Source organism: Rhinoderma darwinii, chromosome 1 (genome assembly GCF_050947455.1).
Source record: "Rhinoderma darwinii isolate aRhiDar2 chromosome 1, aRhiDar2.hap1, whole genome shotgun sequence".
NCBI classification, from domain to species: Eukaryota; Metazoa; Chordata; class Amphibia; order Anura; family Rhinodermatidae; genus Rhinoderma; species Rhinoderma darwinii.
The window spans coordinates 261319532-261336949 of NC_134687.1; the positions used below are offsets into that span (position 1 = coordinate 261319532).

Below are 17418 nucleotides of genomic sequence, written 5' to 3' on the forward strand. Positions count from 1 at the left end.
CCCCTTAAATTGTAATGTGGGTTCTCCTGGGTACGGCAATACCCTACATGTGGCTGTTATCAGCTGCCTGGGCATACGGCAGGGCTCAGAAGGGAAAGATGAGGGGGGTAAGCTGTGCGGAGTGCATCAGGGTAAATTAAAAATCAAGGGATGTATGATACATTTTAAAACAATCTTTTATACAGAGCCCTGGTTTTTCGGGACACGTGTCACATTGGTATATTGTGTTCTTCCTTATCCCCCTCTTATAGCAGACTCTGCACCTCTTTTGACTCTTTCCCTTTCCACCGGTTTGGGGAACTTCTCCTGGAAAGTGTTGCCCTGGTACGATGCGTGTGGCCTCGCTTCCAGAAGTACTGGGTGCCCCCCCTTCCTGGTCCCTAAAGATTAGATCTTGAAATTCCAGGAAAGTTCCCCTCTGGCCTGCACATCGACGTAGCACGTACGCATTGTACAAAGCCATCTGTATGATGTGCCCGGCCAGCTTCTTATACCACACCGCATGGCGCTGTAGGGCTTCAGGACTTGATTTGACAAATCCATCCCTCCCATGTACCTATTGTAGTCCAGGATGCAGTCTGGTTTGCGGGTGGCCTTTCCTTCATATATCCTAAATCTGTAGGTATACCCTGATGCACTCTCGCAGCTTATACATCTTCACGCCATACCTTGCCCTCTTACCTGGCAGGTACTGGCGGAATTGAACCCTCCCTTTAAAATGTACCAGGGACTCATCAATAGAAAAACACTTCTCGGGGGTGTATGCTTGGGAAAACCGGGCACTGAAACGGTCTAATAGGGGTCTCCGTTTATACAAACGGTCAAAACTGGGGTCATCTCGGGGTGGGCACGGCTCATTATCAGTATAATGTAAGAAGCGAAGTATTGCCTCATTTATTTATTTTTTTAGGTTCCAGTTCATTTCTGAAGTTGCTTTGAGGGGCCCATATATTAGAAACCCCTATCAAACACCCCATTTTAGAAACTAGACCCCTCAAAGTATTCACAACAGCATTTAGAAAGTTTATGAACCCTTTAGGTGTTTCACAGAAATTTAGAGCAAAGTAGAGGTGAAATTTACTCTTTTTATACCATTTTTTTAATAACACAAAATGATTTATCAGAGAAACGCAACTTAATAGGTATTGCCCAGATTCTGCAGTTTAGAGAAATATCCCACATGTGGCCCTCGGGCGGTAATGGACTGAAGCACCGGCCTCCGAAGCAAAGGAGCACCTAGCGGATTTTGAGCCCCCTTTTTTATTAGGCACCATGTCCGGTTTGAAGAGGTCTTGTGGTGCCAAAACATTGGAAACCCCCCAAAAGTTACCCCAATTTTGAAACTAGACCCCTTGAGGAATCCATTGTAGTTTTCTTGGGGTGCATGCGGCTTTTTGATCAGTTTTTATTCCATTTTTAGGTGGCGTGGTGACTAATAAACAGCAATTCTACTATTGTTTTTGTATACTTTTTTTTTTACAGCGTTCACCGTGCGCTATAAATGACATATTCACTTTATTCTGCGGGGTGATACGATTACGGCGATACCAGATGTTTATAGTTTTTTTTTATGTCTTATGGCGTTTGCACAATAAAATACGTTTTGTAAACAATCATTCCCTTTTTGTGTTACCTTATTCTAAGAGCCAGAACGTTTTTATTTTTCAATCAATAAAGCCGTGCGAGGACTTATTTTTTGCGTAACGAACTGTAGTTTCAATCATTACCATTTTTCGGTACATGCGACTTTTTGATCTCTTTTTATTCCATTTTTTGGGAGGTGAAGTGACCAAACAATTGTGATTGTGGTACGGTTTATTAATATATTTTTTTACGGCGTTCACCGTGCGGGATAAATAACAAAATATTTTTGTAGTTCAGGCCGTTACGGACGCGGCGATACCAATTATGTATAGTTTATTTGTTTGTTTATATATTTAAATTAATTATAAATGACTGATAAGGGAAAAAGTGGGACTTTTACTTTTATTTTCTTATTTTTACACATCTTTTTTTAACTTTTTTTTTACTTTATTACTTTGTCCCACTAGGGGACTTGAGGGCAGGAGGCCCTGATCGCTATTCTAATACACTGCACTACATGCGTAGTGCAGTGTATTAGAGCTGTCAGCTACTCACTGACAGCAAGCATAGTGGGTCCTGACGTTGTCAGGACCCACTAGGCTTCCGTCTATGGCATAGCCGGACGCCATTGTTTGGTGTCCGGTTGCCATAGTCACCATCGCCGGCCGCTATCGTGTAGCAGGCCGGCGATGGCGGATTAACCCCTAAGAAGCCGCGATCGCTATTGAATGCGGCTTCTGAGGGGTTAATCGGCGGGGGAGCTCCGCGATCGGTCCCGGCACATTGAGCAGTGATAGTCTGCTGTCAGAAACAGCAGCTATCACAGCTCATGAACGCGCCCCGCGCGAACGGCGCGAACGGCGCCGTGTTTACTCCATGACCTACTATTAGGTCACTGAGCGCGAACGCTACAGTTAGCATGACCTAATAGTAGGTCATGGAGCGTTAAGGGGTTAAGCTGAGTAACTTCTGCAATCCGACGAGAGCAGGCACATTCAGCTTAGAATTGCCATTGCCATTAAATGCTCCAGGACAGTCTCCCACACTGGTACTAGCGAGGCATTAAGCTGTGTAAGTTCTGCGAACTGACAAGAGCAGGTACATTCAGCTTAGAATGGCCATTGACATTAAATGTTTTAATCCATAGTCCTTTTTAATCGAATGTGAAACATAATCTAAACGACATAATAAAAAGTCAACCGCACCACAGATTCCCAGACAATCTCCCACACTGGTACTAGCAAGGCCTTAAGTTGTGTAACTTCTGCGATCTGACGAGAGCAGGCACATTCAGCTTAAAACGGCCATTGACATTAGATGGTTTAATCCATAGTCCTTTTTAATTGATTGTGAAACAAAATCTAAACGACATAATAAAAAGTCAACCGCACCATGGATCCCCAGATAGTCTCCCACACTGGTACTAGTGATGCCTTAAGCTGAGTAACTTCTGCGAACCGACGAGAGCAGGCATATTCAGCTTAGAATTGCCATTGCCATTAAACGCTCCAGGACAGTCTCCCACACTGGTACTAGCGAGGCATTAAGCTGTGTAAGTTCTGCGAACTGACAAGAGCAGGTACATTCAGCTTAGAATGGCCATTGACAGTAAATGTTTTAATCCATAGTCCTTTTTAATCGAATGTGAAACATAATCTAAACGACATAATAAAAAGTCAACCACACCATGGATTCCCAGACAGTCTCCCTCACTGGTACTAGCGAGGCCTTAAGCTGTGTAACTTCTGCGATCTGACGAGAGCAGGCACATTCAGCTTAAAACGGCCATTGACATTAGATGGTTTAATCCATAGTCCTTTTTAATTGATTGTGAAACAAAATCTAAATGACATAATGAAAAGGCAACCGCACCACGGATTCCCAGACAGTCTGCCACACTGGTACTAGCGAGGCCTTAAGCTGTGTAACTTCTGCAATCTGACAAGAGCAGGCACATTCAGCTCAGAATGGACATTGACTTTAAATGCTTTAATCCATAGTCCTTTTTAATCGATTGTGAAACAAAATCTAAACGACATAATAAAAAGTCAACCGCAGCACGTATTCCCAGACAGTCTGCCACACTGGTACTAGCGAGGCCTTAAGCTGTGTAACTTCTGCAATCTGACAAGAGCAGGCACATTCAGCTCAGAATGGCCATTGACTTTAAATGCTTTAATCCATAGTCCTTTTTAATCGATTATGAAACAAAATCTAAACGACATAATAAAAAGTCAACCGCACCACGTATTCCCAGCCAGTCTCCCACACTGGTACTAGCGAGGCCTTACGCTGTGTAATTTGACGAGAGCAGGATCATTCAGCTTAGAATGGCCATTGCCATTAAATGCTTTAATCCATAGTTCTTTTTAATCGATTGTGAAGCAAAATCTAAACAACATAATAAAAAGTCAACCGCACCACGTATTCCCAGACAGTCTGCCACACTGGTACTAGCGAGGCCTTAAGCTGTGTAACTTCTGTGATCTGACGAGAGAATTCACATTCAGCTTAGAATGGCCATTGACATTAAATGTTTTAATCCATAGTCCTTTTTAATCGAATGTGAAACAAAATCTAAACAACATAATAAAAAGTCAACCGCACCGGGGGCGTGGCCGAGAGCGCATGGAGTAGGACGCGTTTTGCCTTAGCTCCGCTGCTCCTAGGCTACTAGCGGCTCAAAACGGCTCTTACAAGTACCTGAATTAGACCTAAAGTGTAATTTAAGGACACCAGAACGCTGCCTGCACTTATCTGTTATGGGCAGAATAAAGAAAAAGCCGGTGGCGGCAAAACTCACAGAGTTCTTTCCGGCGGCAAGAATCCAATATGGCACCGGCGCGCCTGCAGTTGAAAGCCAGGGAGACTTGGCAGCAAATAGGAGGACATCAGGGGAAGCTAGAGGAGCGATCCTCGTTGTCTCGTCACCGGGTCTATCTCGGGCCGCCGATACTTCACTGCGGCAACCTTACTCTCCAGCTGGACTGTTCTCCTCCAGGCCTCCATCTTCTGCATCTGTGAGTAGTATAAGCTCTCCTGCAGAGCACATATTGAATACAGCGCCTATGTTAATGCATAATGAGGGACCTGACAAACCGGTCACTGAAGCTGCACTCAAATATTTATTGCATGATCTAAATGCTTCTATACAAATGTCAATTCAGAACGCATTTCATGACCTGCAGAGAGATTTTACAGCTTTAGGGGACAGGACGTCCCATATTGAAACAAAGATGGCGGAATTCTCAACTGCTCATAATGCTCTGGTGGATACTAATACGGGATTAGAAGAACAAGTGGAGGCGCTGACGCACAAAGTGGCAGATATGGAAGACAGGTCGCGCCGCAATAATGTTCGTTTTAGAGGCATCCCTGAAGATATCACAAATGCTCGATTGGGGGAATACTTGACGGATCTTTTTGTGGCTCTTCTGCCTGATACGCCTCAATTAGACCTGTTGATTGACAGGGCACATCGTATCCCTAAACCACGTTCTCTGTCTACTTCAACACCGAGAGATGTCATTGCCCGGATCCATTATTATCACTTTAAGGATAAACTTCTCCTTGCAGCATGGTCTTCGAACTCCCTTCCTGACAGGTTCCGAGACGTTCAACTATTTGCGGATTTATCTGCAGCTACTTTATTACGCAGGAGAGAATTTGCGGTTACTACAAAGGTTCTTCGGGACTGTCAGATTCCGTATAAATGGGGGTTCCCTGTTAAGCTTATTATTTCATTCAGAGATGCAAAGCATGTAGTGGAATCTCCGACCAAGGCGGCAGCTCTGGTTGAAAGTTGGAACTTGAGTGCTGCGAGAAGTACTAATCCTGGTACTTCATTACAAGTGCGTGCTGGACCAGCACCTAAAAGCTCTCTTCACGTGGAGGCAGAATGGCGAGAAGTACAACATCACCGTCGTTCATCTGTGTCTTAATTATGCGCTGCAGATTTCACTTCAAAGTATGGAGTATAAATGTGATATCATGCCATATTTCCTGAGGGTAGCATTCTGGCGTATATGTCTTATGCTTTTCTCCTAGTAAGGTCTTCTAGGTTATCTCATTTATATAGCCTAGGGTGGGGCCATGTCTGTACCATGGTACTACAGATTTCCCTCCCTTCTAGGATTGCAATGTCGGACCGACATGTGCGAACTAGATTGCAATACTTGGTTTGGTTTATATTTTGTGTTTGCTTATTTGTTTGGGTTGTTTTATTTGCTCAGCTCGCAAGTCAGGTCATACGTAATCTACATATAATGTTACGAATCTATTTTACCTTGGAAAAAATGTGGAACGTTGCATACGACAAATGTCCTATTATAATTTTTAATGGTACTTAGATTCTCCTCTTTAAATACTAAAGGATTAAATAGTCCATATAAGAGGTCGATGCTATGGGCCGAGGCCAAAAGAGACACATTTAAACCTGGCAGATATTAGTAGGCTTAAGCATAAAAATTACCCACATGTATACTCTGCTCCGGCCATCTCCAAAAAAAGGGGCGTTTCTATAGCAATACATCAGTCAGTCGCATTTGTACAAGATTTCATTCAGGTTGATAAAGAAGGCAGATATATTATCCTTGTCTGTCATTTGAACAATGTACAATACACAATTGTTAATATGTATGGGCCAAACACACACCAGATCCGTTTTCTTAACAAATGACTTAAGCAGATCCAAAAATGTCAAAAAGGGCATCTTATACTAGTAGGGGACTACAACAAGATTATGTGGCCGTCTCTAGACTCTTCAGCACTGGGAGCTCTGCATTCTCCTTCAGATTTATTTCAGGTCATGTCTAAAGAGGGGTTGCTAGATGTTTGGCGTATGCAACATTTGAATGAAAAAGACTTTACGTTCTTCTCGCACCCACATGGGACATATTCACGTATTGACATGTTTTTTGTGGATAAGTTGTTGTTTGGAAAAATTACCTCGTCCCGCATAGGTTTGATCACATGGTCGGATCATGCGCCCATTTCAATGCTGGTATCTGAGCATTTTAATAAGCCTCCTTCATTCCCATGGAGAATTAACCACTTTATACTGAACTCCCCTTTATACCAAGACTCACATAGTTCCACTATGGAAGAGTTCTTTAAATTTAATACTACTCCAGATGTGGCTCCTACAATGGTATGGTGTGCTCATAAGGCTTTCATGAGGGGTCACTTTCTTAGTTTAGCAGCTAAAGACAGGAAGAATAGAGAAGCATAGCGTCTCCGCATAATAGAAGAACTTACCCGCCTTACACAATTAAACAAAGGCATGCCATGTACTAACCGGTCTAGACTAATTAGTCATCTCCATGCACAACTACACCAGCTTGACTTATATAAGTACGATAAGGCTCTACGAAGACTAAAAGTAAAATACTACAGACACAGTAATCGGGCGGGGGCCTTACTAGCACAACAAATGAAAGACAAGGCCTTTAAGGCCAGAATACCCTTTCTTCACAACCAGCGAAACGAGGTTATATTTAATCCTCAAGAAATCGCTAATTCCATTGCACAATACTACTCCTCTTTATACAATTTAAATCAAGACCCAGCGGTTACGCAACCTACCCCCACGGCCATTAGGGATTTTTTAGATTCCATCTCTCTCCCAAAAATTGCGCCCTCCCAGCTAAACGTGTTATCCCAGCCCTTTCAGTTGATAGAAATTCTAGATGCCATAGCAACTTTGAAACCACAGAAATCCCCCGGCGCTGACGGCCTTACAAATGATTATTTAAAAAAATTCAAGACCATTTTAGCCCCCCAACTCCTCCACTTGTTTACACATATACATTCCACCGGTCAAATACCCCCAGAATTGCTTCAAGCGACCATTATAACTCTGCCTAAACCGGGCAAGCCTGCGGACAGACCGCAGAATTTCAGACCTATTAGTCTACTCAATACTGATTTGAAACTATACTCCAAAATTTTGGCCTTGCGACTGGCCTCAATATTACCTGATCTAATTCACCAAGATCAGGTTGGCTTTGTTAAACAGAGATCATCTGTAGATGGTACGAGAAGATTTATAAACCTTATAGATTGGGTGGGGCGCAATCAGACGTCTTCATTGCTCTTATCTTTAGATGCAGAGAAGGCGTTTGACCGAGTCCATTGGGGGTACTTAGATGCAGTACTGGGCAAGTTTGGAATTGTGGGGAAAGCGCGGGATATTATGGCTTTGTATACCCAACCTTCTGCCCCTGTCCTAGCCTCAGGTTATCAATCATCGTCCTTCTCTATATCCAATGGCACACGTCAAGGGTGCCCACTCTCCCCGTTAATTTTTACGTTGGTGATGGAACCTTTGGCAGAGGTCATCAGAGCAACTTCAGATATTAAAGGGGTTATTATTGGGCAGACGGAGCACAAAATTGGTCTTTTCGCAGATGACGTACTTATGGTCTTGTCAAACCCGTGTACCTCTCTTCCTTACATTATGTCAATTCTGAATACATTTAGCGCTGTTTCATATTATAAATTGAATGAGAACAAGTCCAAAATTATGAATATGGGATTATCAGAGCATGATGTTCATGCTTTGCAAAATTTATACTCTTTTGAGTGGACTTCTCAAGGGCTTACATATTTAGGGGTTCAGCTGGTATACCCTGTGTCACAACTGTATGCTATTAATTATATCCCCTTACTTTCGCAGCTGGAAAAAGAGCTCAATGAGCAACTAAAATTTGAAATTTCGTGGGTAGGACGTATTGCAGCCATTAAAATGTTGATTCTTCCTAAAATCCTGTATTTATTTAGAAATCTGCCTATATGGGTCCCTGCTTCATATTTACATAAACTACAGAAGATTTTGGTTAAATATGTCTGGAAGAAACAAAAAGCGAGGGTGGCTATTCAAACCCTGTGTCTTCCTGTAGCTAAAGGAGGTTTGGGAGTACCACATATGGCAGCATATTACCATTCTTGTATCCTGGATCAAGTTCGACAATGGCTTAACCCCGTCCCTATAAAGTCGTGGGTCTTGATAGAAGAGTCATGTGGACATTTTGATTCCCTTTTTACCTATCTATGGGCTGCAACACTTAATGTGTCTTTCCCTACTCCATCTCTGCTAACCATTAAGGCTGCTATTTGTACGTGGAAATTAATGGTGGGTCAGAAGGCTCTTTTTCCTCTAAGAATATCAGACATGTCAATGCGGACCCTTTCACATTTACTTCCTAATCTAAAATTATCACTGTGGGAGACTCTGGGAATTGAAAGAGTTGGGGACATATGGAATGGAGGTGTTCTTTCTACATTTACAGAGCTGGTCACTAGGTTTTCCTTACCACCTACAGAATTTTATAAATATCTTAGGATTCTGCATTTTCTGCAACCTATTGGCAGGAAACCCCTCCCCCCTAAAGTATTCTACGAAGACTATTTTTTTCAATTCTTAAAAATCACAAAGGCTCCAAGGCTTATTCAGCAATTTTAGATGTTCAGCTACAGCCAATTCTACATTGTGTCAAGAGGTGGGAGGGGGACTTAGCCATACCTCAGGATAGTGTGGATTGGGAGGCCACCTTTTCTTTGGCCTCTCAATTATCCAATTCTGTACATCACCTAGAAGCTACCAGAAAATTGCTTTATAGATGGTATCTGACACCTTATCGTCTTTCACTGATATCTCCAACCTCGTCTAATATATGCTGGAGATGTAAATCAGGAGTGGGGACACTGACACACCTTTTTTTGGTATTGTCCGGCTATTCAAATCTTTTGTGTCAAGATTGCTAAACTGTTATCAAATATATTACAATACCCTCTAGTTTGTACTCCTGCCTTAGCTCTGCTTAATGTAGGGTTAGTTGATTTTCATTTTCATGATAGGTCAATAATTTTTCATGTGCTATGCTCTGCTAGAATCCTCATAGCTAGATATTGGAAGAACACCTCCACTCCGACGCTAACTGAGGTGATACAATCGGTCAATTATACATGTATTATGGAAAGAACGATTTTTCTACAAAGATCACAAACTTCTCAATGTCTCCAATGGGATAAATGGACGTCCTCTAAATACTATGTAGATTCTCTTTATACCTGATGCTCCTGGTATGATGTAACCTCTATGACCTTGTAAACTGAGCTGAGTTTGTTTAGTTTCTTTGTTTTCTTATGTTTATTTTTTGGGGTATTAAGTTTGTTTTATGCCAAAAATACTGATTTACAGTCTTCCACCTCAAGGTACGCATCTGTTTGGCTCTCAAAAAGCCTTGCGACAGTGAATGGGACAATATTTCTAACCTTTGTTAAAAGTGATTACGACCTTATGCAAAGTTTGTATGCTCCAACCGTGCACTATATACTGTTGATTTTGTTAAAATGTCAGCAGGGAATAACCTGTTTTTTCAAGTTGTTTTTGCCACTGTATGTGATACCTTATTTTTCACTCAATAAAAATTAATGTTGTAAAAAAAAAGTCAACCGCACTACGGATTCCCAGACAGTTTCCCACACTGGTACTAGCGAGGCCTTAACCTGTGTAACTTCTGCAATCTGACGAGAGCAGGCACATTCAGCTTAGAATGGCCATTGACGTTAAATGCTTTAATCCATAGTCCTTTTTAATCGATTGTGAAACAAAATCTAAACGACAATAAAATGTCAACCGCACCACTGATTCCCAGACAGTCTCCCACACTGGTACTAGCGAGCCCTTAAGCTGGGTAACTTGACGAGAGCAGGATCATTCAGCTTAGAATGGCCATTGACATTAAATGCTTTAATCCACAGTCCTTTTTAATCGATTGTGAAACAAAATCTAAACGACATAATAAAAAGTCAACCGCACCACTGATTCTCAGACAGTCTCCCACACTGGTACTAGTGAGGCCTTAAGCTGTGTAATTTGACAAGAGCAGGCACATTCAGCTTAGAATGGCCATTGCCATTAAATGCTTTAATCCATAGTTCTTTTTAATCGATTGTGAAGCAAAATCTAAACGACATAATAAAAAGTCAACCGCACCACGGATTCCCAGACAGTCTCCCACACTGGTACTAGCGAGGCCTTAAGCTGTGTAACTTCTGCGACCTGACGAGAGCAGGGACATTCAGCTTAGAATGGCCATTGACATTAAATGCTTTAATCCATAGTCCTTTTTAATCGATTGTGAAACAAAATCTAAACGACATACTAAAATGTCAACTGCACCACGGATTCCAGGACAGTCTCCCACACTGGTACTAGCGAGGCCTTAAGCTGTGTAACTTCTGCGATCTGACGAGAGCAGGCACATTCAGCTTAGAATGGCCATTGACATAAAATGCTTTAATCCATAGTCCTTTTTAATCGATTGTAAAACAAAATCTAAACGATATAATAAAAAGGCAACCGCACCACGGATTCCCAGACAGTCTCCCACACTGGTACTAGCAGGGCCTTAAGCTGTGTTACTTGACGAGAGCAAGTACATTCAGCTTAGAATGGCCATTGACATTAAATGCTTTAATCCATAGTCCTTTTTAATCGATTGTGAAACAAAATCTAAACGACATAATAAGAAGACAACCGCACCACGGATGCCCAAACAGTCTTCCACACTGGTTCTAGCGAGGCCTTCAGCTGTGTAGCTTCTGCAATCTGACGAGAGCAGGCACATTCAGCTTAGAATGGCCATTGACATTAAATGCTTTAATCCATAGTCCTTTTTAAACGATTGTGAAACAAAATCTAAACGAGATAATAAAAAGTTAACCGCACCACGGATTCCCAGACAGTCTCCCACACTGGCACTAGCGAGGCCTTAAGCTGTGCAACTTCTGCAATCTGACGAGAGCAGACACATTCAGCTTAGAATGGCCATTGACTTTAAATGCTTCAATGCATAGTCCTTTTTAATCGATTGTGAAACAAAATAATAAAAAGTCAACCGCAACATGGATCCCCAGACAGTCTACCACACTGATACTAGCGAGGACTTAAGCTGTGTATCTTTTGCGAGCTGACGAGAGCAGGCACATTCAGCTTAGAATGGCCATTGACATTAAATGCTTTAATCAATAGTCCTTTTTAATCGATTGTGAAACAAAATAATAAAAAGTCAACCGCACCATGGATTCCCAGACAATCTACCACACTGGTACTAGCGAGGCCTTAAACTGTATAACTTCTGCGATCTGACGAGGGCAGGCACATTCAGCTTAGAATGGCCATTGACTTTAAATGCTTTAATGCATAGTCCTTTTTAATCTATTGTGAAACAAAATCTAAACGACATAATAAAAAGTCAACTGCACCATGGATTACCAGACAGTCTTCCACACTGGTTCTAGTGAGGCCTTCAGCTGTGTAGCTTCTGCAATCTGACGAGAGCAGGCACATTCAGCTTAGAATGGCCATTGACATTAAATGCTTTTATCCATAGTCCTTTTTAATCGATTGTGAAACAATATCTAAACGACATAATGAAAAGGCAACCGCACCACGGATTACCAGACAGTCTCCCACACTACTACTAGCGAGGCCTTCAGCTTTGTAGCTTCTTCGATCTGACGAGAGCAGGCACATTCAGCTAAGAAGGGCCATTGACGTTAAATGCTTTAATCCATAGTCCTTTTTAATCGATTGTGAAACAAAATCTAAACTACATAATAAATAGTCAACCACACCACGGATTCCCAGACAGTCTCCAAAACTGGTACTAGCGAGGACTTAAGCTGTGTAACTTCTGCGATCTGACGAGAGTAGGTACATTCAGCTTAGAATAGCCATTGTTATTAAATGCTTTAATCCATAGTCCTTTTTAATCGATTGTGAAACAACATCTAAACGACATAATTAAAAGTCAACCGCACCACGGATTCCCAGACAGTCTCCCACACAGGTACTAGCGAGGTCTTAAAGTGTTAGTCATCTGCGAACTGACGAGAGCAGGCACATTCAGCTTAAAATGGCTTTTGACATCAAAATGCTTTAATTCATAGTCCTTTTTAATCGATTGTGAAACAAAATCTAAACGACATTATAAAAAGTAAACTACACCACAGATTCCCAGACTGGTACTAGCGAGACCTTAAGCTGTGTAACTTCTGCAATCTGACGAGAGAAGGCACATTCAGCTTAGAAAGGCCATTGACATTAAATGCTTTAATCCCTAGTCCTTTTCCATCGATTGTGAAACAAAATCTAAACGACATAATAAGAAGTCAACCGCACCACGGATGCCCAAACAGTCTCCCACACTGGTACTAGCGAGGCCTTAAACTGTGTAACTTCTGCGATCTAACGAGAGCAGGCACATTCAGCTTAGAATGGCCATTGACATTAAATGTTCTAATCCATAGTCCTTTTTAATCGATTGTGAAACAAAATCGAAACAACATAATAAAAAGTCAAACACACCACGGATTCCCAGACAGTCTCCCACACTGGTAATAGCGAGGCCTTAAGCTGTGTAACTTCTGTAATTTGACGAGAGCATGCACATTCAGTTTAGAATGGCAATTGACTTTAAATGCTTTAATCCATAGTCCTTTTTAATCGATTGTGAAACAAAATCTAAACGACATAATAAATTGTCAACCGCACCATCTATTCCCAGACAGTCACCCACACTGATACTAGCGAGGCCTTAAGCTGTGTAACTTCTGCAATGTGACGAGAGCAGGCACATTCCGCTTAGAACAGCCACTTGCATTAAATGCTTTCATCCAAAGTCCTTTTTAATCGATTGTGAAACAAAATCTAAACATAATAAAAAGTCAACCGCACCACGGATTCCCAGACAGTCTCCCACACTAGTACTAGCAAAGCCTTAAGCTGTGTAACTTCTGCGATCTGACGAGAGAAGGCACATTCAGCTTAGAATGGCCATTGACTTTAAAGGTTTATATCCATAGTCCTTTTTAATCGATTGTAAAACATAATCTAATCGACATAATAAAAAGTCAACCACAACACAGATTCCCAGACAGTCTCCCACACTGGTACTAGCGAGGCCTTAAGCTGTGTAACTTCCGCGATCTGACGAGAGCAGGCACGTTCAGCTTAGAATGGCCATTGACATTAAATGTTTAATCCATAGTCCTTTTTAATCAATTGTGAAACAAAATCTAAGCAACATAATAAAAAGTCAACTGCACCACGGATTCCCAGACAGTTTCCCACACTGGTATTAGCGAGGCCTTAAGCTGTGTAACATCTGCGATCTGACAAGAGCAGGCACGTTCAGCTCAGAATGGCCGTTGACTTTACATGCATTAATCCATAGTCCTTTTTAATCGATTGTGAAACAAAATCTAAACGACATAATAAAAATTCAACTGCACCATGGATTACCAGACAGTCTTCCACACTGGTTCTAGCGAGGCCTTCAGCTGTGTAGCTTCTGCAATCTGACGAGAGCAGGCACATTCAGCTTAGAATGGCCATTGACATTAAATGCTTTAATCCATAGTCCTTTTTAATCGATTGTGAAACAAAATCTAAACGATATAATAAAAAGTCAACCGCACCACGGATTCCCAGACAGTCTCCCACACTGGTACTAGTAAGGCCTTAAGCTGTGTAACTTGACGAGAGCAGGTACATTCAGCTTAGAATGGCCATTGACATTAAATGCTTTAATCCATAGTCCTTTTTAATCGATTGTGAAACAAAATCTAAACGACATAATAAAAAAGGCAACCGCACCACGGATTCCCAGACAGTCTCCCACACTGGTACTAGCGAGGCCTTAAGCTGCGTAACTTGACGAGAGCACGCACATTCAGCTTAGAATGGCCATTGCCATTAAATGCTTTAATCCATAGTCCTTTTTAAACGATTGTGAAACAAAATCTAAACGAGATAATAAAAAGTTAACCGCACCACGGATTCCCAGACAGTCTCCCACACTGTCACTAGCGAGGTCTTAAGCTGTGCAACTTCTGCAATCTGACGAGAGCAGACACATTCAGCTTAGAATGGCCGTTGACTTTAAATGCTTCAATGCATAGTCCTTTTTAATCGATTGTGACACAAAATAATAAAAAGTCAACTGCACCATGGATTCCCAGACAGTCTACCACACTGATACTAGCGAGGACTTAAGCTGTGTATCTTTTGCGAGCTGACGAGAGCAGGCAGATTCAGCTTAGAATGGCCATTGACATTAAATGCTTTAATCAATAGTCCTTTTTAATCGATTGTGAAACAAAATAATAAAAAGTCAACCGCACCATGGATTCCCAGACAATCTACCACACTGGTACTAGCGAGGCCTTAAACTGTATAACTTCTGCGATCTGACGAGAGCAGGCACATTCAGCTTAGAACGGCCATTGACATTAAATGTTTTAATCCATAGTCCTTTTTAATCGACAGTGAAACAAAATCTAAACGACATAATGAAAAGGCAACCGCACCACGGATTACCAGACAGTCTCCCACACTACTACTAGCGAGGCCTTCAGCTTTGTAGCTTCTTCGATCTGACGAGAGCAGGCACATTCAGCTAAGAAGGGCCATTGACGTTAAATGCTTTAATCCATAGTCCTTTTTAATCGATTGTGAAACAAAATCTAAACGACATAATAAATAGTCAACCACACCACGGATTCCCAGACAGTCTCCAAAACTGGTACTAGCGAGGACTTAAGCTGTGTAACTTCTGCGATCTGACGAGAGTAGGTACATTCAGCTTAGAATAGCCATTGTTATTAAATGCTTTAATCCATAGTCCTTTTTAATCGATTGTGAAACAACATCTAAACGACATAATTAAAAGTCAACCGCACCACGGATTCCCAGACAGTCTCCCACACAGGTACTAGCGAGGTCTTAAAGTGTTAATCATCTGCGAACTGACGAGAGCAGGCACATTCAGCTTAAAAGGCTTTTGACATCAAAATGCTTTAATTCATAGTCCTTTTTAATCGATTGTGAAACAAAATCTAAACGACATTATAAAAAGTAAACTACACCACAGATTCCCAGACTGGTACTAGCGAGACCTTAAGCTGTGTAACTTCTGCGATCTGACGAGAGAAGGCACATTCAGCTTAGAATGGCCATTGACATTAAATGCTTTAATCCATAGTCCTTTTCCATCGATTGTGAAACAAAATCTAAACGACATAATAAGAAGTCAACCGCACCACGGATGCCCAAACAGTCTCCCACACTGGTACTAGCGAGGCCTTAAACTGTGTAACTTCTGCGATCTAACGAGAGCAGGCACATTCAGCTTAGAATGGCCATTGACATTAAATGTTTTAATCCATAGTCCTTTTTAATCGATTGTGAAACAAAATCGAAACAACATAATAAAAAGTCAATTGCACCACGGATTCCCAGACAGTCTCCCACACTGGTAATAGCAAGGTCTTAAGCTGTGTAACTTCTGTAATCTGACGAGAGCATGCACATTCAGCTTAGAATGGCCATTGACTTTAAATGCTTTAATCCATAGTCCTTTTTAATCGATTGTGAAACAAAATCTAAACGACATAAAAAAATGTCAACCGCACCATCTATTCCCAGACAGTCACCCACACTGATACTAGCGAGGCCTTAAGCTGTGTAACTTCTGCAATGTGACGAGAGCAGGCACATTCCGCTTAGAACAGCCACTGGCATTAAATGCTTTCATCCAAAGTCCTTTTTAATCGATTGTGAAACAAAATCTAAACATAATAAAAAGTCAACCGCACCACCGATTCCCAGACAGTCTCCCACACTAGTACTAGCAAAGCCTTAAGCTGTGTAACTTCTGCGATCTGACGAGAGAAGGCACATTCAGCTTAGAATGGCCATTGACTTTAAAGGTTTTTATCCATAGTCCTTTTTAATCGATTGTAAAACATAAGCTAATCGACATAATAAAAAGTCAACCACAACACAGATTCCCAGACAGTCTCCCACACTGGTACTAGCGAGGCCTTAAGCTGTGTAACTTCCGCGATCTGACGAGAGCAGGCACATTCAGCTTAGAATGGCCATTGACATTAAATGTTTAATCCATAGTCCTTTTTAATCAATTGTGAAACAAAATCTAAGCAACATAATAAAAGGTCAACTGCACCACGGATTCCCAGACAGTTTCCCACACTGGTATTAGCGAGGCCTTAAACTGTGTAACTTCTGCGATCTGACAAGAGCAGGCACGTTCAGCTCAGAATGGCCGTTGACTTTAAGTGCATTAATCCATAGTCCTTTTTAATCGACTGTGAAACAGAATCTAAACGACATAATAAAAATTCAACTGCACCATGGATTACCAGACAGTCTTCCACACTGGTTCTAGCGAGGCCTTCAGCTGTGTAGCTTCTGCAATCTGACGAGAGCAGGCACATTCAGCTTAGAATGGCCATTGACATTAAATGCTTTAATCCATAGTCCTTTTTAATCGATTGTGAAACAAAATCTAAACGATATAATAAAAAGTCAACCGCACCACGGATTCCCAGACAGTCTCCCACACTGGTACTAGCAAGGACTTAAGCTGTGTAACTTGACGAGAGCAGGTACATTCAGCTTAGAATGGCCATTGACATTAAATGCTTTAATCCATAGTCCTTTTTAATCGATTGTAAAACATAATCTAATCGACATAATAAAAAGTCAACCACAACACAGATTCCCAGACAGTCTCCCACACTGGTACTAGCGAGGCCTTAAGCTGTGTAATTTCTGCGATCGGACGAGAGCAGACACATTCAGTTTAGAATGGCCATTGAAATAAATATATTACTCCATAGTCCTTTTTAATCGATTCTGAAACAAAATCGAACCGACATTATAAAAGTCTCCCACACTGGTGCTAGCGGGGCCTTAAGCTATCTAACTTCTGCAATCTGACGAGAGCAGGCACATTCAGCTTA

General features: G+C 41.6%; 6 pseudogenes; all 6 read right to left on the reverse strand.

Moving 5' to 3' along the window:
- Positions 1 to 10570: 10570 nt before the first annotated feature.
- Positions 10571 to 10689, reverse strand: LOC142737184 (5S ribosomal RNA; annotated as a pseudogene).
- Positions 10690 to 10756: 67 nt separating this feature from the next.
- LOC142738410 (5S ribosomal RNA) lies at positions 10757 to 10875 on the reverse strand (annotated as a pseudogene).
- A 1885-nt stretch (positions 10876 to 12760) lies between these two features.
- Positions 12761 to 12879, reverse strand: LOC142689315 (5S ribosomal RNA; annotated as a pseudogene).
- A 436-nt stretch (positions 12880 to 13315) lies between these two features.
- On the reverse strand, positions 13316 to 13434 carry LOC142703868 (5S ribosomal RNA; annotated as a pseudogene).
- A 2247-nt stretch (positions 13435 to 15681) lies between these two features.
- Positions 15682 to 15800, reverse strand: LOC142689337 (5S ribosomal RNA; annotated as a pseudogene).
- An 807-nt stretch (positions 15801 to 16607) lies between these two features.
- On the reverse strand, positions 16608 to 16726 carry LOC142706041 (5S ribosomal RNA; annotated as a pseudogene).
- Between the last annotated feature and the right edge of the window lie 692 nt (positions 16727 to 17418).